Source organism: Kogia breviceps, chromosome 9, assembly GCF_026419965.1.
Source record: "Kogia breviceps isolate mKogBre1 chromosome 9, mKogBre1 haplotype 1, whole genome shotgun sequence".
In the NCBI taxonomy this organism is placed as follows: domain Eukaryota; kingdom Metazoa; phylum Chordata; class Mammalia; order Artiodactyla; family Physeteridae; genus Kogia; species Kogia breviceps.
Window position 1 is genome coordinate 102922917 of NC_081318.1, and position 21995 is coordinate 102944911.

At 38.9% G+C, this 21995-nt stretch overlaps 1 protein-coding gene across 23 annotated transcripts in view; it reads right to left on the bottom strand.

The window, feature by feature from the left end:
• C9H7orf25 (chromosome 9 C7orf25 homolog) overlaps positions 1–21995 on the bottom strand; it is a 422474-nt gene that overhangs the window by 184036 nt on the left and 216443 nt on the right. For 20 of the 23 annotated variants that reach the window (XR_010842308.1, XR_010842314.1, XR_010842304.1 and 17 more), the window contains 2 exons: positions 13181–13284; positions 3573–3715 (listed from right to left, as the gene is read on the bottom strand). The exons of 1 other annotated variant lie outside the window; for it this stretch is intronic. The gene's annotated coding sequence lies outside the window, so the exon portion shown is untranslated. Of the gene's footprint in view, positions 1–3251; positions 3716–13180; positions 13285–21995 lie in introns of those variants that run through there. 2 more of the 23 variants (XR_010842321.1, XR_010842303.1) reach the window with 2 other exon arrangements.

Below are 21995 nucleotides of genomic sequence, written 5' to 3' on the forward strand. Positions count from 1 at the left end.
CTTTCTTGGCCAATTTCTCTCTCTCTCCTTCAGCTTTTTCTCTCCTTTCAGCTCTGCTTTTCTCTGTTCCCCCACCCCCTGAAAAGGCTCTTTCTATAAGGTGGCAAATCTGTGATTTCAGGAGGAAAGAATGCCTCTTTGCTGGGAATCCCAGCACGATCCAGAGAGAGCGCTCATTGGCCAGCTTGAGTGATATATCCATCTGTAATCCAAACACTGTGGACAGGGGAATGTAGAATGATGCGGAGCTAGGTCGAGGTCATGTGTTCACCCCACAATGGAGGTGAAGGAGGGGGAGTTATTTCCACTCTAACTACGTGGAGCAGGTTCTTGATAAGAGAGGTTTCGGGGGGGTTTTTTTGGTTTGTTTTAACACAAGACAGAAGATGTGATGGCAGGCAGGCCAAAAAATCAACAGATGGCCACTAAATTTTTTCACACAAACATAAAGTCTGTCTGTGTGCCTCCCAGGTTAGGCCTTTTACCTTTTTATTTTTATTTTATTTATTTTATTAATTTATTTTAATTTTATTTATTTTATTTTAATTCAACTTTTTAAAAAATTTAACTTTTATTTTATATTGGAGTATAGTCGTTTCACAATGTTGTGTGAGTTTCAGGCATACAGCAAAGTGATTCAGTTATACACATATATGTATCCATTATTTTTCAGATTCTTTTCTCATATAGGTTATTATAAAATACTGAGTAGAGTTCCCTGTGCTGTACAGTAGGTCCTTGTTGATTATTTATTTTATATATAGCAGTGTGTATGTTAAACCTATGTCACAGTTATCATCTTTGCTTCCTTGAATAGTCACCCCATTGATCAGATATCTTCACTTGGAAGGAAATATTTCTCCGACTCCTATATTCTCTTTGTCCTTGTACAGATTACTAACTCCATAAACCAATCAGAAAAAAAAAAAAGATTCTTTATAGGACTGATTCTCAAAGTGTGATCCTGGAGCATGTATATCAGCTGGAAACTTGTTGGAAAAACAGATACTCTGGCTCTATCCTAGACCCGCTAAAGCAAGTCTCTGGGCTTGGGGCCCAGCGATGTGTATTTGCTCAAGCTGTGCGGGTGATTCTGAAGCACATTTAAGCTTGGGGACCACCACTGTCCAGAGAGAGTTAAAAACCACTTAACCACTGGCCACTTCAGAACCGGAGAGGGAAATTTTTCTTAACAGACCACCATGTGGAGCTCTTTTCTGATCATTTGGATTCGGCTGGTCTGAGATGGTGCTTATTCATTTCTATTTTCCCAGAGTTCCACAAGTAATCCAAATGCATACTCAAGTTTGAGGGCCACTGTTGGAAAAGAGCAAAATGTCTAAGATAAGGTTAGTGGCTAGATTTCAAAGTTTAAGGTAAGATTGGTGGCTAAAATTATGTGTGGGGACAGTCACCATAACTCAAGAACGTGCACCCCTATGTTCATAGCAGCATTATTCACAATAGCCAGGACACGGAAACAACCTAAATGTCTATCAACAGGTGAATGGATAAAGAACATGTGGTACATATATACAACGGAATATTACTCAGCCATAAAAAAGAATGAAATAATGCCATTTGCAGCAACATGGATGGAACTAGAGATTATCATGCTAAGTGAAGTAAGTCAGATGAGAAAGACAAAATACCATATGATACCCATCACTTATATGTGGAATCTAAAGTAAGGCACAAATGAACCTGTCTACGAAAAAGACACAGACTCACAGACATAGAGAACAGAATTGTGGTTACCAAGGGGGAAGGAGGGTGGGGGAGGGATGGACTGGGAGTTTGGGGTTAGTAGATGCAAACTACTGTATATAGAATGGATAAACAACAAGGGCCTACTGTATAGCACAGGGAACTACATTCAATATTCTGTGATAAACCATAATGGAAAAGAATATAAAAAAGAATGCATATACGTGTATAAGTGAGTCACTCTGCTGTACAGTAGAGATAAACACGACATTGTACATCAACTATACTTCAATGAAAAATAAATCTAAAAAAAATTAAAAATAAAAATAATAAAAGAACAGCCCATGAATTTGGACAGATTGGAAACTGCGTGGCCCCAGGATTTGAAAGCAGCTTGTGCAGAAAGCAGTCAAGCCAGGCAGGGTAAGGAAATGTGATGAGGACCAGGGAAGCTCTTTCAGATAATGTGGCATGACTCAGCCATGCTTGGAAAGCAAGGAAGACAGAGGCGCCAGGATTCAGCGATCTGAGAGGTATTGGGAAGAGGACAGGGCAGAGAACAGGAGGAGAGTGTTTGAGCAGAGGCACTAGGTGATTGCGCAAAGTCAGGAGGCAGAGCTCTAAACAGCAACAGATTCTACAGACAGCCTAAGGATAAAATACACATTTTCTTTTTTTGTTGTTGTTTTTTTGGTTTGTTTTGTTTTTTGCAGTACGTGGGCCTCTCACTGTTGTGGCCCCTTCCGTTGCGGAGCACAGGCTCCAGACTTTCAGGCTCAGCGGCCATGGCTCACGGGCCCAGCCGCTCCGCGGCATGTGGGATCCTCCCGGACCGGGGCACGAACCCATGTCCCCTGCATCGGCAGGCGGACTCCCAACCACTGCGCCACCAGGGAAGCCCAAAATACACATTTTCTAAGTTCACAAGTCAGTTGTTTCGGCCCTCCTGACACATGCAGAGCAACTCTTCAGCAGTGTCATCTTGGAATAATGGAAGGCAAAGACACACACACACCCTTCAACAAGTATCCTGGCAGCTTCAGTGACCTCAACATATATTAAACATGCCAGCAACAAGTGCCCGCTTTCCTGAGGGATAATGACACAGAGAAGGGTGACCAGCTGTTTTCCCTCTCCCAGAGGAAGTGGGCTTAAGTAGCAACACAGGGGATGCAGGGCAGTGTAAGGAGATTCTTTCTAAAGGGAAAGTCCTGAGATCAGACACAGCATGGATTACAGCGGGAGGCTAAGGAAGGTTCTTCCCCAGAGGGTGCTGCCTGGTAGGGTGGTGCCCCTTGCACTCAGAGCTGCTCTTCTCCCTTCCCTGAGATAGTCCTGGATGTCTCTGCAAAATCCATCCAAAGAAGCAGATGTATAAAGGTTTCTAATGCATGGATTGCCAAAACACTGAGGACTTGAGGGAATGAGGCAAACAGAGCCTGTTAGGTTTAAACAATCCTCTGACGGATCCTCTGGGAACTTCCTGACAATCCGAATTAGAGCATGAAATCAGTCTACTCTTAATGAAAAGGAATGTTCTCATCGTTGGATAATTTCTACTGACTTTTAATCATTTCACTGCCTTTTAGAATTTCCACCAAGTGCTCATTGCGGATGGAAACTGAAGGGGAAAACTCAAGTCAGTTCTGCTATATGTTAGCTCTGCTAGAGAAAGCGACCTCCTAAAACTCAGAGGGACCGGAATCTACCTCAAAAATCGCAACGAGGGGAATGCCATCCATTTGGATTCTCTCGGGAAGAGTCTAGTACAGAAAGGACAGTGTGAGATTGGCAGTTGGTTAGACATCATTCTTTGGTACGTTGACACTGTTCATAACTAGTGAGATTGAGAGAAAACTATTTACATCATGGTGTCCTGGTGAGAACCAAATGGATTACTGAATCCTCAGCACGGAGCGCTGTCTCTCTATGATGCTGGTGTTGCTAAACCATGGAACCCGGGCTCATCCCCCAAACAGGCAAGTCGCAGTCCAGGATCCTGAAGGATCTGAAGAAAGGACAATAAAATAAGAGAGGAGAAGAAAGAAGGAGCAAGACGCATACATGTAGGAGCTGAGTCAACAGCACACAGACTACCGGGGTGCTGGGTCTCTAAAGGTCCTACCTACTTTTGCTATCACCACCCCCTTCTGCACCTACCATTACCTACCATTTATGGAGGACTTACTGTGTGCCAAGGACTGAAGTGTAGTGCATCACCTCTGATCAACTAACTAGTAAGTGGCAGATACTAGATCTGAACCAAAATATGCCTAAAAGCCCATGCTTTTACACCCTGAAAGATGATGAACACAGATAGTTCCAAGTGAGACATGACTATATATTTACCAACAATTTTTTAAACTGATTTTTGCTCTCCTCTGCATTCCTTGTGTAGTTTTTCTTTCTTTTTTTTAAATTTTTTTGTGTGTGCTACGCGGGCCTCTCACTGTTGTGGCCTCTCCCGTTGCGGAGCACAGGCTCTGGACGCGCAGGCTCAGCGGCCATGGCTCACGGGCCCAGCCGCTGCGCGGCACGTGGGATCTTCCCAGACCGGGGCACGAACCCGTGTCCCCTGAATCGGCGGGCGGACTCTCAACCACTGTGCCACCAGGGAAGCCCCGTGGGTCTTGTTTAAATCTCGAGGAGGCTGTTGATTTTTTGATTGTTTGTTTTAGCAGGCAGTTTACCTAGTTAGTTTTAGTCTGCAATTTCTGATCCACCTTCTTTCAGCTGTAGTTTCAATACCCATTTATTTTCCTACACCTTTGCAGTGCTACTCGGGCTGTTCTACATGGACAACCTGGTGGCCAGGCTGAGACCTGGCTGGTTGCCTCTCCTTTAAAGCAGCAGTTCCCAACCCTTTTGGCACCAGGGACCGGTTTCATGGAAGACGGTTTTTCCACGGATGGGGCAGGGGTGGTCCTCGGCCTGGGGGTTGGGAACCCTTGCTTTAAAGAAGTTCTCAAAGCTTACAGTATGGTATTTAAGGTTAGATACACTCATGATCAACTCTCAGATAAACCTAAGAGTTCATAAACAACAGTATTGCATTGACTTCTTCATCTCCTTCCCTTCTGCAATCTCTCTGAAACTTTCTTGATTCCAGGTCTCCCTCCCACTTCCCCAGTACTTTAGCCAGCAAACTAGAGCTTTGTTTTCTCTTTTCAGTTTCACAATTCCCATGACTGCATCTACATTAGGATCAAGAATCGCAAGAACAGAGAAAAAAACAGCACTAGGGATTGACCCACACTCTTACGACCACATCTCCTCTGGTCAGAGTGAATTCTCTTCCCTTAGGGTGGTTCCCGTAGAGCCACTGCTGCCATCATCTTTGCCTCTAACATGCCGTCATGGTATTGTCTGAGAGCTGGGGTAGCAAAGAAAAGAAAGAAAGGAGGAATTTCCCCCATTCTTTATGACACTTAGGAGTCTTGTGGCCTGCCCTTGGGTCTGTAGCAAAGGAATTCTATCAGAGCTTTTTTCATCTCCACCTGCTCTATGTCTACTTCTGGGTTTTGGCTATTTTTGAGTCCAGGCAGAATGATCCTAAAGGAAAAAAATGAGAAGCTCACTGCTATTGTCATATTACATCAAGGTGTGGGTTGTTTTCTTAATATGCCTGCTATCATTTACTTTTCAGAGTCCTCAGAGAGTGCTTTATGCATTCTGTCCAGAGTTTATGGTTCTGTTCAGTGGGAGAATGTCACAGAATAAAGTGTGTTTACTCCATCTAGCCTGGAGTCAGAACCTTCTGCACAGGATAATTTCTTAGAGTTAAACTTCGTCTGTTGCATAAGGAAACATCTCAAATTGTTGGATCTGACCAGTGAGATATGTCTTAATTTTTTTGTGATCTTAATACTATTATCATTAGTAAAATGATGTTGTTTTATTCTCATAGTATAGTCTGATATGTCTTTTTAGTCTCTTCTGAAAACATTTTGTTTTACCACCAATGTAAAGCTATTATGCTTTATATTGCACCTGGTGTGGTTAAATTCAATCTAAAGTCGTTGACAAATTTAATTAACTGAGATTACAGCTTTCTTTTTTTTTTTTTCTTCACCCATCTTTAAGACCTACCATACTGACATTTTCAACATCAAGACTTCTGCAGTCACAGTTGCCTCAGGACATAAAACCTTATAGAAAATGTAAATTACTGGATGACCATAATTGTATCATCATATTCAAAGAGAGTTATTATCCTTAAATAAAGTGACAATTCACCTATTTAAATAAGACCAGATTGAAGGAAAAGTAGAGAAGGGGAAGAAGAATCAATTTTCTACAGAAGCCAACAATAAGATGTGGTCAATGTGAGGTCCCATATGGGATGCATGATCTGTATTACAAAGGACTGGTAGAGACTGATCAGAAGAACCAATAGTAACTTGCAGTTAGTCTTTTGATATCATAAAATAGAAGAGTAGATGATCAGATTAATATTCACATTATTATTATATTATGTAAAATAATTATTATGTAAAATAATAATTAATCCACAAGCTTCAGAATCCCTTCTGCTCTACGTAATGAATGTCCCCTTTTATATCCAAGATTTTGAGCTCTATTCCCAGATTCCTGCCCATCAAGTATAAGGGTAATTTTTGCATTTACTTAGCCCAAAAAAGAAAATTTTTACTATATTCATAAGAAAGGTCTCTGATTTTTTTTTATACCAAGAATATTTGACTGCTTGGATTTTCTTGATATTTTTTACATTATGGCAAGCAGATGATCAATACTCCATGGTCATAGTTTGCTCCAGAAATCACTGCATATGTACACGAAACTGAAGCAGAAGTTTAGAAGCTTCTTTCTCCTGGTAACACTGTTTGCAAAAAAATCCCATACAAACACAGAAGTGACAACATAAGATATGCATAAGAGAGCAAGCGTCATGGGCAAAATAACAATCCCCCAAGGATGTCCATGTCCTAATCTTTTGAACTTGTGAATATCTTACTTTATATGACAAAAGAGACTTTGCAGTGTGTTTAAGTTAAAGATATCTTGAGACAGAAAGATTATCCTGGAATATCCAGTTGGGCCTCATGTAATCACAAGCTTCCTCATACGAGAAAGAGTTGAGAAGACTGATGATGGAATCTGAGGTTAAAGTGCTGTAGCCAAGAGCTAAGAAATGAGGGCGGCCTACAGAAGATGAAAAAAGCAAGGAATGGATTCTCCCCTAAAGCCTCCAATGGGAATGTTGTCCTTGATTTTAGCCCCATAATAACCATTTAGGACATCTGACCTCAGGAACTATAAGATAATTAATTTGTGTGTTTTAAGCCACTAAGTTTATGGTAATTTGTTACATCATTAATTGGAAACTAATATACTAAGGTTCTGGAGTAGTATCTACATGAGGGAATCATGGTGGCTTATGAAGTCGACTACATGCATCACAGGTGATTTGCCAGAACCAATGGTTCTCTAGGAATCCCTGTAGAAGAAAAAAGAAAGAGAGAGATGATAGAGATAGAGATAGAAACAGAGAGAGAGGGAAGGGGATAGAGAGGAGGAGGGAAAGGGAGAGAGAAAAGAAAAAGGAAGGAAGGGAAGGAAGATCATTTTGTGAAAGCCCAAAGGTCAGCTGAAACTTCAGACTTGCATTTGATTTTATCTGTTTATCTAATTTGAATATAATTTTCTCTTCCACACTTCCCACTATTTTGCTTGGCTTCTCCTTCGAAAGTCAGAGATGAAATGTTTTCATTCAAATAGTATTTTAAAATTCACATAGCATATTTCATGCTTTCCTAAAAGATCTAAGATAAAGATTACCTATAAACTTTCTTCAGCTTATTATGAAACAGATCAAATTTGCCTCAAGGTGACACCCAATTAAAATTATATTTTTAAAAATTTGAGTTGAATATTCTTGCTTTTCCTTCTTTAATGAGGTTTTAAAGAAAGACTTGCATATATATTTTTTAAAGTTAGCATAAAATATGTACAAAAATAAAAATTAATTAAAAAATATATAATAAAAATTAACATAAACAATAAAGACTTCCAGAGAAGAATAGCAAAACCAGCATAGGCACATAGCATCTCCAGCTCTCAGATTTTTATTTAAATGATGAATGGAAGTAAAAACAGAGATCAACCTCCACCAGCATTGGGACTGCCATCCACATACGAGAAACATCAGGGAATATAGTTATCAGGAAGTAGTATAAATCAGACTCCATTCCTGAGAAACAGCAGCTGCCTGAGAAGTAATCAGAGAAGTTGCTAATAAAACTCCTCTAAGGTCTCCTAACTCAGCAACAATAGGAGAGCTAGAGGTGAGAAAGACCATGGGGCATATGGTGCCCTCTGCCACCTGGAAGCCACCGAAGCACTGGAGGCCATAGCGGTTGGGGTGATTGGCATGAAGGGAGAACATGATTGGCCGTCTCCTGCCTTTGCTTATTCCTAGAGTCTGGGCCATGCTAAGTGGAAAGCTGGTTACCAGAAGAGCTTGTGCCCACCCTGTGTTTTTTCAGACTCAGTGAAGGACTATCAGAATCGAAGTACTCTCTGATTGTCAAGGGATGGCTTACCCACTTTGCTAGGTTTGGGGGATGTCTGTAAACTAATACATAAGTACAGTAAATGTCATCTTTTTTTTTTTCATTCTGGATTCAAAAATTTCATGACGATGCTTATCCCATTCTTGGGATAACTATAGCTCATGTTTAACCACAGTCCACTGTGTAAAGATGAGCACAGTGAGAAAAATCATCAACTGTCTTCAAAAATCGCACATATCAATGGAAAAAAAGGTTCTCTAGGAAAACAGGGTAACTTGCTATGAGGAACAGGAAGAAAATTTAGAGGACTTCTCATGTTCAATTCTAAATGATTGAAGAGGACATTTTATCTTTGAAACAAATTTGAGCAGCCATGAATAGGGCTCAAGGGAGTCTGCAAAAAGAATGAAAATATATATGGGCTAGTTGAGGGCTTATAAACAAAACAAGTAGAGTATGATAGATTAGCTTTTGTAAAAATCACATTGGAAAAATAGTAGACATACATGAGAAATCTTAAAGTTACATGGAAAAGATGAAAAGAGGAAAATAATAAATAAAAGTTAACTGCCTCTACTACCATTGGCTGATATATATGAACAGTGTCTTAACTGTTAGCTGAGCAGCCTCTGTCCTGTTGAATGATTTAATAACTCATTCTGCAATCAAAGCAGGGATGAGTGTATTCCAATTACAGACAACATTCTTGACAACCTCTCTAGCAGAACTCTGGCAGTGATGAAGGTCTGAATGTTATGGATTATTGTTCTTGGCCTGCACTTGATCAAGGGTGAGAACGAGTTTAACCATAGATCACACACCCAATTTGATGACAATAAATTTATCAGGAAAAGCAAATTGGGTTGTGAGTCTACTTTTCAATTCATGGCTGAATTGAAACCATAAGTTGGTTACAAATACTAGAGTTTGGCAAAAATCAATGAAAGCATTCTGTGAGAATCAATTACCTATATAGGACTTTCAATAAGAAGTATTGTAGTTTTTAAAAATCGGTGCTATAATCCTTTATATCAGTAAAATTTATAAGCCTCTGTGTATGTTTATATATATGTACGTACATACATACATTCCAGAGCCAGTTAGTAAACATTTACCAGCACAGCACTTTTTGTAGATGATCATTATATCCTAAAAGTTGATAAGAATTAATTGAAAAAAACTAACTGTATAAATAAATGCAAAAATACTTAGGGAAACATTTTATTGGATAAAATTGATAGTATTTGATTTGTTAATTGAAAACAACTTATTAAGTAAAGAATAATTAAAATTATATATTTATTTAAATATTATATATTTTAAAATATAATTATATACATTTCAACTTAAATATTTAAGACAATTTGCCATTTTGGGGGGAGCGTAAAGTTAAGGCTATCTCTTTTAGTGTGTGTGCACTCCTTAAAATTCCCTTTCCTCTTTCTTACATAAATCACATCAATTAATGCCAAGACCTCAAGGATGTCTGTGACCCAGTGTACATAACTTGCCCAAGGTCACACAAGCAGGTAAATGACAGAGCTGAGATTTGACCCCAGACAGTTTGGACACACAACCTGTATTCTTAAGCAGTGCACTGCCTTGATTCTCCTGTGCAAGTGCTGGAGAGCAGCTGACAGACCACGATTGTTCATCATGCAGAAGGCATTAGCCAGTATGTCTGAAGGAGGCACAGGAGGAAGAGGTCTTGGGGATATCTATTACAAGAGTCACTATAGCTTTACTTTATAGCAGCAATAACTAGTTTAAAGGTGTTATAAAAATCTCAATTCAAAACCACAATATGATACCACTTCACATACACTAGGATGGCTAACATAAAAAAATGGAGAAATTGGTACCCTCATACACTGCTGGTAGGAATGCAAAATGGTGCAGCCGTCATGGAAAATAGTCTGGTAATTACTCAAATGGTTAAATATAGAATTACCATATGATCCAATAATTCTACTTCTAGGTATCTACCCAAGAGAAATGAAGACATATGTCCACACAGAAACTTGCACAAGAATATTCATAGACACATTATACATAACAGCTAGAAAGTGAAAACAACCCATATGTCCAACAACTGTTTTAAAAGATCTCGAGAAAAATCTTAAAATATATGTTAATAAATATAACATGAAATACACTTGCTCTAGGTGAAGAAAATGCTATAACTTTGATGAGGGACATAAAAGAAAATTTGAAAAAAAAGGGACTTATGCATTTGCGTAAACAGAATTTTGTGTTTGTGAGTGCATGACATGTTGGAGAATTTGATATTATAAGCAGATTAACTCTTCCCAAGTTATTTTAAAATTTTAAGTAAATTATTTAACTAATTTCAGTAAAAAGCTCATCTTCCCATTTCTGTACTTGTTAATAGGATTATGTTTCCTTGAAATTTTTAACTTTGAGAAATGTCTTGTAATTAAAAAAAGAACAAAGAGATTTATTCTACCACATATAAAGTATAATCAAGTTTCAGTACCTGTACAAGTATGAAGAAGCAGATATTTTAATTAAACAGAATAGCTTAGAAACATAATTCAGTGGTATGTGATTAAATTTGTATACAAAATAATTGGAGAGAGAAACAATTGTTGAATAAACTATGACAACTGTTAAAAGATAATATTCAATTATTGTCTCACATTGTACTTTAAAGTTACAGATAGGTTAAAAAATTTAACTTTTCTAAGATATAAAGCCATAAAAGAACTAAAATGAAGTAAATATATGTGATGTTAGTTAAGAGCCTCATAGAAATAAAAGCTATAAAGGAAACTACAAATTAATGTGTTTATATATATTAAAAAGTAAATCTTCTGTACATAAAAAAGCATTATAAAAATTTAGGGTGAAATTGCAAAGAGGGAAAAATTTGTGCAACAGATAAATGCTTCCTATCTGTAATATATAAAGTGCTTTTTTACACATCACTTAGAAAAAGACAACTAAAAATATTAAATAACATATAAAATTAATTTATTCAATTAAAAAGTCCACTTTTTTTTTGGGGGGGGGGGGTTTTTTTTTTTTTTTTTTGGTCTTACGTGGGCCTCTCACTGTTGTGGCCTCTCCCGTTGCGGAGCACAGGCTCCGGACGCGCAGGCTCAGCGGCCATGGCTCACAGGCCCAGCCGCTCTGCGGCATGTGGGATCTTCCCGGACCGGGGCACGAACCCGTGTCCCCTGCATCGGCAGGCGGACTCTCAACCACTGCGCCACCAGGGAAGCCCAAAAAGTCCACTTTTGAAAGCATGTCATAAACAAGTAATAAATGAAGTTTTTTCCATAGGTTGAAAAATTTTAAAGGAATGATAATCACTGTTATCAAGTGCGAAATAAAAGGGCATTCTTTTTTTTTTTTTTTTTTTTTCGGTATGCGGGCCTCTCACTGTTGTGGCCTCTCACGTTGCGGAGCACAGGCTCCGGACGCACAGGCCTAGCGGCCATGGCTCACGGGCTTAGTTGCTCCGCGGCATGTGGGATCTTCCCGGACCAGGGCACGAACCCGTGTCTCCTGCATCGGCAGGCGGATTCTCAACCACTGAGCCACCAGGGAAGCCCGTTCTTAAAAGTTTTTAGTTTGACTAACAATTTCTATAACCACTTCAGAGAGAAATTATCCTAAGGGAATAAATAATGATGTTATAAAACTAACATAAAGATATTCATGATTGTATTATTTATTTTTACCAACAATAACTAAATAATGCAAACTTAATGATCCCCAATAAGGTGGTACACGCCCCCCAAATTATGGTAAAACCACATGGCTGAAAGTTACTAACAATCATGGTTTCAAAAAATTTAATCATATGAGAAAAAGCTCATGATATGTCAAGTCAAAAACTTTACCCACATGATTCCAGTTATTTTCTATGTGTACATACACGCACACACGTGTGTACACACAAAAGTACAAAACCATGTGTATAAAAACACACATAAACTGGAAAAAATATATCAAAAAGTATATGACAATTAGCTCTAGTTAATGGTATCATCGATAATTTTTATTTTCTCCTTTGTGTTTAAAATTTTTTCCAAATTTTTATAGTAAACCTATTTATTTTATAAGTGGGAATTAATTTATTAAGATTAAAACGTAGTTTTAAATTGAAGGTATCGCATAGAATTTTATAATTAAGTCATAAATATTCAATCAGCAAACATTTATTGATTATTTACTATGCGCCCTGCCCTGTTTTTGGTGCTGGGGATACAACAGGGATAAAACAGACAACTTTCTCCCCTGTAGAACCTTACATCCTAGGAACAGATCACACAAAAACATCTCCCTCAGACTCTACTGCCAATACAAGTATGTTTCAGGGGCTAAAGCAGCTAGCACTGAGTGGGAAATCTTATCCTAACTCAACTAACTCAGCAGGCGTTCTCTATCTGTGTGAACATCGGTTAACTGTGGACAGCTCATAGATGAGCCATACATTTCTGTCCAAGTGATCTGGTACCTGACACCATAACGGAAGTTATGGGTGATTTAAGTCCAGACTCATCCTCTTTCTAAAACTCAAGAGGTGGTAATCCTGATTTTCCAAAGCTTGGCATTGCAAGTGTCTGTAGCTTTACAGACGATTTATAGCATTTCTGCTACATGGTTTGTGCAAATTCATTAGCAGTCTCAGATCTGCAAAGACATGCTTATTTACAGCCAATGGGGGACAAAAGTACTTATTCTATCAACTCTGTGTCTTTTAAATAAATTCAGTTATATCCACATTCGTTCATCCACATTAGATTCTAAATTCTGGAGGAAAGGGACCCCAGAGGCTACTCTGAAATTTGTATAGACACTAACTTAAACACATTAATTCTTAATAAGGACTCTAATGCTTCAGGATGATTAACGCTGGGTTACTCAGTACATAGTAGAGAACTGTGCACATTATCTGATTAACGACTTACCTGGGGTGGTATATAAATAGTCTTTTACAAATTTGTCCATACACGCTTTGCTAGTCGTGCTGAAAATCACGTTTCCAGACTATTTACACAAAATAAAGATGAAGCTGCCAAAAAAAAAAAAGTGTTTTACTCTTGGTTGAAAGGATGTATGTATATTCTTGATTTGTATATATTTGTATAGCAGTCTATGTTACTGGAAGGGCACAACGTAATTATAATATGCATTTCTCTCTTTTGTGAGGTTATATTCATGGAAAGAGAATATTGTCAGGGCTAGACTATTTCTACATCAACACATATATTGAATTTGTAAAGGAATGGCTTATATTAACATATTTTATTTGTTCTCTTTCCCTTTCTCAGAAAATAGATTTTCACTATTCTAGTTCATTCACCATTTTGTTTAATTAGGACACGTGCCCAATCATTAGGAGATCCAAGAAAGGTCCCAAAGTCTACACAGAGCTCAGAAGACAATCATCATCTGAGTTCCTAAAACCAGTATTTTCACCTTTTTTGAGCATCAAGATCTTCTATAGAGCTTTTCAAAACAATTTCCTGGGGCTCATTCTCAATGATTACCGTTTTAATAGATTTGGCTGGAACCAAGCATTGCTATTTAAAACAAACAAATGAAATTTACATGGGTGATTCTGATATGTCCTGAAGGTAGAGAACCATGATCTTGAGATATAATAATAACTCCTCAATGATTTTAAAAATCATTTCAGAAAATTCATTGTTCATATAACAGAGTTTTCCCATATAAATTAAATATATCAACTTGGTTCAACTCAACCAATATTTATGCACAGGTCACCTTCCTCTGATTGGGGAATACGAGGATATGCTACAAACAAACAGACAAACAAAAAACCAGAAACCTATTGCACAATTACCTTAATAATTAAACTTCAAGGGAGAAGCTGGTAGGATCTGGTAAGAAGCTGGTAAGAGAGGGAAAAGGTGCTATGAGGGTTTGATGGAGGGAAAGGTCTCATCACTCCCATAACACCTTTATTAAAGATGTATTTGAGATAGACATTGGAAGGTTGATGGGAATTTTGACAAGCAGAAGTTGCAGGGCAGGCCAGGGCAGAACACACTGCAGGAGGGAGGAATGGATAAATGTGGAACAAACTGACCAGAGCTTCAGTAGAAAAAATAAAGTGGGAAAGTTCTTTTGGGAAATTGATTCCATAGGCAAGAATTCAGTCCAAGGAAATGAAATAAATTCCCTTACCACTATAGGACTTAATGAAAACTGATTTTCAAAGAAAGAGCTCAAAAAAAAAGGAATAGTAAACACAATAGAATTAACTGGGAAAAAAAGGAGATTGCAGTTAAAGAAATAAAACAAGGAATAAAACAACAATATTAGAAACACATACCTTAGAAACTATAATAAACAGAACACCATGCCTGAAATTTAATTATTATAATAAAGGCTTGAGATACAAGAGTTAGTGCAGAGGGCAAATATAAAAAAAATAAAACATTAAGATAGATGACACCATGTTTTGTTAAATCAAAGGTGCCATCAACTGTAAGACACACCATTATTTTATGTACCACTCAAAATGCAAAAATGCACTGCAAATACATTATGATGCAAGGCTGTCTTATTTCTGAGAATTTCTGTATTTACTGAAGGAGCTCATTTAACCTTAGACGTTGATTGTTTTACATCACATATCGTTCTGGTGCATACAAAAAGGATACATTATCAAGATATATAACAAGATAAATTAGTTAAGACATTCCTAGTTCTTCTCATGGTGTCGAATTGCTCTGAGTCCCTTTTCAACTCAGAGTTGTTGAGGTCTGTGTTTTTTCTGTTTAATACTCAGTAACACAATGTAACACAGCGTTACCTAACTGTGAGCGCTACCGCTTAGTAAGAAAATATGCCTTTGAGTCATTCTGCCATCGATGAATATTTGTTTCAAAGATAATCTAACATATACATGGCAGATGTACCTGAATTAACAATGCAAAGAATAGATTTTTGAAGATGCATTCAAATTGTAACGAAAAGCTGTCCATGAAATAAGATATACTCTGACTGAGAAAAAAATATAGTGAGAATTTGGATATGGGAGAAATGCTGATTAAGGCATCACATGTCAGAAAAAGGCTGTATGGTGTATCATTGAAGTATGTGGGGCTGGGAGTCAGACCCCCAGAGTTCAAACCACAGTTCTTCCAGTTACCATCTGTCTTCCCAGGCAATCTGTGCTACCTCTCTGGGGGCTCAGAGTGTACTCATCTCTCAGGGGTGTCATGAGGATTAACCAACTCTCAGTAAGTGTGTCACTAACTGTTAGGTACCACTTCCATAAAAAACAATCACTCAGGGTTCCACTTGGCCAACGTGTAGTAACAGGGACTGGACTGACTCTCCTGGCACTGAAAAAATGGACCAACCGCACGAAGCAAAGGTTTGCAAGACATTAGACCTCCGGGCAACAAACCACAGTGATCCCTGGGAGACTGGTAACAAGATGAACCCTATCACTGCCCCACTTTTCTTCCTGGGGAGAGTTTCTAGGCTGCAGTGTAGAAGAGGGGACCCCAGGCCAAGCAGAGGGGTTTCCCTGAGCTGAGGAGACGGAGCTGGGCATCTGGGAGGCCACGTGCCCAGAGGACGCAGGGCGGAGTGCTGGAGAGGAGAGAGCTGCCTCAAGGTGGCTCTGGAGATATGCAGGGCGCCCCCTCCTGTCTGCAGCTGAGTAGGGCAACACACGCACTAGAGGAAGGGACCTGAGAACCCCCGAAAAGATTAGAGGAAATAGTTTCTGAGGATCACAGAAGGCCAGAAATTGTCCCTGTTCCCAAGAGCCAGATGGGAAACCTCAGAAACCATGGGCCATCGGGTAGAGTGCTCTGCTGTCTCACTCGTAGGAAAAAATTCCCTCTAGACTAAATGCTGCTCTGAGCCAGCCTAACAAAGCTTAGAAGCAAGACCCCAAATGTTTCCAATTTGTTCAATGTTTCCAAATAACTCCTTTGGTTACATGTCTGACCAAATCTGTTGCCTATTTTTTTTCAGTTGAGTTTTTTGTTTTCTATTACTGTTTTAAAAGTTCTTCATATATTCTTTTTATCCAGTTTTATTGAGACATCACTGACATATGACGTTGTATTAGTTTAAGGTGTACAGCATAAAGATTTAATATCCGTATATAACGCAAAGTTTACCACTGCATGTGTCTCAATACCCATCACTTCACATAGTTACAAACGTTTTTTCTTGTGATGAGAAATTTTAAGATCTACCCTCTTAGAAACTTTCAGATATACAATATATGTATTTTTGATACAAGATCTTTTCAGATATGCAGTCTGCAAATACTTTCTCCCAGTATGTGGTCTGTATTTTATTCTCTAAAGAATGTCTTTCAAAGAGGGCAGAAGTTCTTATTTTCATAAATTCCAATGTACACATACACACACAGTCACACACACACAAACGTTCATAGCAGCTTTACTGGCGATAGCAAAACTCTGGAAACTCCATCAACAGGTGAATGGAAAAATAAATGTTGGTATACGCGTACAATGGAATGCTAATCAGCAATGATTCATATACGCAACAAAATGGATGAATCTCAGAATAATTATGCTCAGTGAAAGAAGCCAGACCAAAAAAACAGAGGGTACACTGTATGAGTCCACTTATAGATAATACTTGGAAATACAGGAAAACATGCAGAGCAGTGGTTGCCAGGGAGGGGGACATGGGGACAGGATGGAGCAGTTACAAAGGGGCACAGGCAAACATTTGGGGGTGATGAACATGTGTATTATCTGGGTTATGGGTTATGGTGATTATTTCATAGGAATAGGCATATTTTAAAACAACAAATTGTATGCTATAAATACGTACAGTTTATTGTATGTAAATTATACTTCCCCAAAAGCTCTAAAAACTAGTTCTTCGGTCATCTAAGCACAGAAACCGAGTACTAAAAATGGTGAAAAAGATCAAGCTAACCTCAGATTTTTTTCCATGGCAATATTACTTTATTTTATTTTATTTTATGAAGACAGTTGACGGACTTTCTCAAGTACGTAAGAACCCAGAGGACACAGCATCTATGATAATTTCTTTGAAAGAAAAAGTAAAGAATTGCAAATCGTTACAGATGTGATCACGGCTATAGGCTAGTTTTGGGTGCTATTGGAACGTGACCTGGACCCAGCCTGAGCATCTGAGAACAGTGTCCCTGGAGAAAGCACATCTGGCTAAGATCAAGAAAAGTTTACTTTGTGAAGAGGAGTCAGAAGAGTGTTTTGGAAAGAAAGAGCATGTGCAAATGAGGTTTTCCTTTACAGTGAGCTCAAATTTGCTTTAGAGGAATGGTACCAGACTTAACAAAACTCAATTCAGATGTTTAAGGGCTTGGCCAAAGGCACACGCAGAACTGACAAGGACTAGAGAAAACCCAAACCGCTTTATTTGACCTATTTGATAAAAAAAAAAAAATCTGTATAATTTAACCACCTGAGATGAAAAATTCCAGGAAGAGTCATACTACCACTAGGAAAATACAGAAGATACATGCAGAAGTCTCCAAACATCTTTCTTTAAAAAACAAAAAAACTTCCAATGGCTTAGCAAGTTCCTTTTTTTTTTTTTAACATCTTTATTGGGGTAGAATTGCTTTACAATGGTGTGTTAGTTTCTTCTGCATAACAAAGTGAATCAGCTCTACATACACATATATCCCCATATCTCCTCCTGTCTCCCTCCCACCCCTCTAGGTGGTCACAAAGCACTGAGCGCTTAGCAAGTTTTTACTGGATAAAATCCAAACACATTTTCATGACATACAGAGCCTGCATCGTTTGCTCATGACCTACTTTTCTGTAGGTATCGATCCATCTCTTTTATTCAGGCTCCTTTCGGTCATACAGAACAACTTCCGGTCACACCTTGGACTTTCAAATGCCTTGCTGTTTTCTGCCTTGGCCAGTACTGCCCCCTCTGTGGCAAAGCTTGCCCCCACCTTGCCCGGAAGCCACACCCTCCACTGGATAAAGACTCCTCCTCCACGGGGGGTTCACTGGCTGGGGCCACCTGGGCCCAGGTTCCCCCCTATATCTTGGCCAGCACAGAGGACCTGTTTCACCAAACCTGCCCACATCCCTGTCATTTTTCAAACCTCAAAAGAAATTATAAAAGAGAGATCTGGAAGTTAAGCACCTTCAAACTGCAGCATTTCATGGGTTGATGGGCAACAGTGAATTCCCTGGGAGAGAAAGAACATTTTGGAAGAGCTGGAATTCACGCTGTGAAGCAGTGATTTTTAAACATTTGTAAAGATGGAGGCCTGTTTTTCATATGAAAAATTACTTGAGATTCCAACATATAATATAGATTGAAGGAGAACTTTATGAGTCAAAGTTTAATTTATAATTTCACATTTGTAAGGGCAATCAATAAGAAAAACGGGGCGGTTTAGGGAAAACCACATTTTGGTACCGAACACACTTGAGTATGTGTGCTTTTTTAAAGCACCATTTTATTAAAAGCCTTTAATGTGTTCTTTAGAAAGCCATTCAAACATTTGCAGACCCTGAAGCAGTCCTGAACCTGGCTTGAAAATGACTGCCTTAAATTGGGAGGAGTAGGGCTTAGACTGGAATCAACGGGCATTCAGGGAATTCAATGGTGTTGCTTGATTTAAGCCTGGGTCTTTCCAATTCTGAAACCCTGTACTCTTTCCATTGCATCACTGCTCCCCAGGCTTTGTGAATTCTCCCTGAGGAGTTTCAGACAAGCATTTGCCGTCCCGAGTCTCTAATTAACAGACCAGAAAATGCACTGGCAAAGGCAGGGGGTGGAGGGCCCCGAGAACTCTGCACTCTGCAGACTGCTTGCTCTCCTATGAGGCATGCCAAGCTCCAGTCCTGCAACCCTCCAGGAAAATGCATTTGATGAGGCCGCAATGAGCTGGGCTTGGGCAGCTGAACAATGATAAAAAATGGAAGGTATTTGACTGCATCCGAATACGTTTAGGAACGGCCAGTCTCGAGTGCATTTGTGAGGTTCCTTCACTCAAAGAGAAGCACAGGTTCTAAATGGAGTGATTGTGTACAAGCTTAGGGGCAATCTGAGCCACAGCCAAACCACATGAGGATAATAGCCATCTCAGCACTGCGACCGGAGCTATGTAAAGCTAATACACACAGACGCTGTGGGCTTCAGCCTGTCTGAAAAGGCAGGGAGATTGCATGGTATATTAAATTCACTGAATTTTACAGCTAACATCTGGCCTCAAGGACAGCTGTGGTCAGGTTTAGTGAAAGACTTTAGTGAAAAATGGTAAAGTCAAAATATTTGAGCCTCTCCATTTGCACTAAAGCAATTTGTTAATCAGTCGGTCTGCACTGAGGTTTAATATTTAATAGTTTTCTTTCACTTGAGGCAAGAGTAAACTTCTCAGAGTTAAACATCATCTCCTGGATTCACGGAATCTTGCTCATGTAACGCTGTCTTTTCTGTTTCAGAAACATGTACTTTTATTGTTAAGAAATTATGAAGGTTTCTCCTCACATCCCTTGAGTTTTCCTTACCTTGATATCACCAGGCACTTAATGATGAATAAACGGCGAATAAAGAGAGTGTAGAATAATCAGCAACTAAGGCAGCCTCCTTGAACATCTGAGATTTTTGAGTAAAAGGCTATTTAGCATAAATAAGAACTCTTACTCATTAGCATGAAAACGAAACTGTGGGATTTTCTATTCAGTCCAGAAAAGTTGCATCTTAGAGCTGCTGAGTTCATTTAGCAGTCTGTTTCTAATCTTTCAGAAAACACAACATGGATTTAATGTGACCCTGAAGGGTCTAAGCAAAACAGGGCTTGCCCTCTGAGCCTCCATTTGAAGCCTGTTGAATTAGTCCAAGCACATTTGAAATAAATCAAGATGGTTAACATCTGCCTCTCTTTATTAGAAAAATTCTCTTTTTATTACAAATAAACACTTTGTCCGGGTAAGACTGTAAATTCCATTAGTCCAAGGACTGGGCCAGAAGCACAAGGTGTGATCTAAATCTCGCTAGAGTCCACCAGTGGACACAGAGCAGACAAACAATTAGCTAGTCCACGGCACGCTTTTGCTTCGTTCTGTGTAGCAGCCGATTCAGCTACACGGAAGAGTCTTGGAACATGGTCTTGATTTTCCCGATTTACATCACAATCAAATTGTGCAGAAGTGCTTGGAGCCTCTGAGAGAGAAACCCACCTCGGTCAGCACTTCACTAATTATCAGAACCCGGAAGAGGCCCATCAATAGCTGCTTTGCCCTGCAGCCTCCCTCACTGATATCAGGGGATAAAGTAGACCCAGATGAGATGGTTTTTTAAAGGGCTGTGGGTCTTAGAAAGCAGGACCTTTAAGAAGGGTTGGCCTTCTGCCGCCCACCTCTGCCCCTCCACACACACACTCCGTCTTCCATTTCCTTCTCCAGCCCTCGTGAATGCACAGAATGTGGCTTTAGTGTAGCTCTTCAGAGCGAACACGCTGATGTCACTTACACCTCATTTAGTGGGTAAGGTATGATGGGTCCTGTGAATTCAAGAGAATGATTTCTCACTACAAGCTGGAAAAACTAAAAGCCTCCATTAGAAGTGAAGGGTTTTTTTTTTTTTTTTTTTCTTTCACACTTACCCTCTTACTCAAAGAAAACTGATTTGATTTGAACACTAAATTATTACTATGTGACTTCGGATATGATACTTCACTCCTTTAAAACGAATTCTCTAGTTCGAAAGTAACAGAACACTGACCTTTGAAGAATAATCTACACAAAATGTCTTCCTTTACATTGTATAATTAGTGCCCCCAGGTAACCCTGTGATGGACACATGATCAGCCCATTAAACCCAGGAGGAAAAAAATGAAGGTCTGGTATTCGCACTTGTGAGATACAGAATGGGACTAATGTCTAGGTCTCCCACTTCTCAGTCCTGTGCTCATTTCAAAACACTGAATCCAAGACACCTAAAAACAAAACAAAAAAGACCCTGAAAACTGTCACTATTCTGTTTCACAAGGCCTGATGGAAAGAAAGATATTTTGGTTTTGGTATATGTCAGGCTAGGCACCTACATCAACCCACTGAAAACAAACAAAAATGCTGGAGGAAAATTTTTTTTAAAAAATCTTGTTAATAAAACCACTCAATTGTTGTGATATAAATTCCCTGAGGGAAGGGACTATTGCCTGTTTCTTACCCTGCTATATCCCCAGAACATAAATAGTAGCTGCCTTATTGCAGAATGTCCCCAGATATTTGTTGAATAATTAATTCGGTGAGCTAGCAAAAAAAAAAAAAAAAGAATCCTTAGGCCAAAATCTAAGTGAAGCGGAAAACCTGGAGAAGCAAGCATAGCATTTCATCCAGTATTTTTACCTTACGAAGATTTGAAAAACTTGACCATTTAAGCTTTTATGATCCTGTGGGGTGTGGAGGCCAAAAAATAAAGCACAAATATAAGACAATAAATAAAAATCTAAATATAGCACATCAGACATTATGGCAAATGTAAATAGACTAAATAATCCAATTAAAATGCTAGAGTTGTTGGGCTGGACATTTTAAAATCTGACTCTATAAGATATGCGTTTATAAAAGGCAGATTCCCAACAGTAAGGACACAAAAGGCTAAAAGTAAAAGGATGGAAAATATGAATCATGAAATATTAATGATAAAAACCAAAGCCACTGTATGTTAATAATATACAAGAGAGAACTTAAGGAAAAAAGTTTTCCTAGATATAGGTTAATTTTAAATTATAAATGA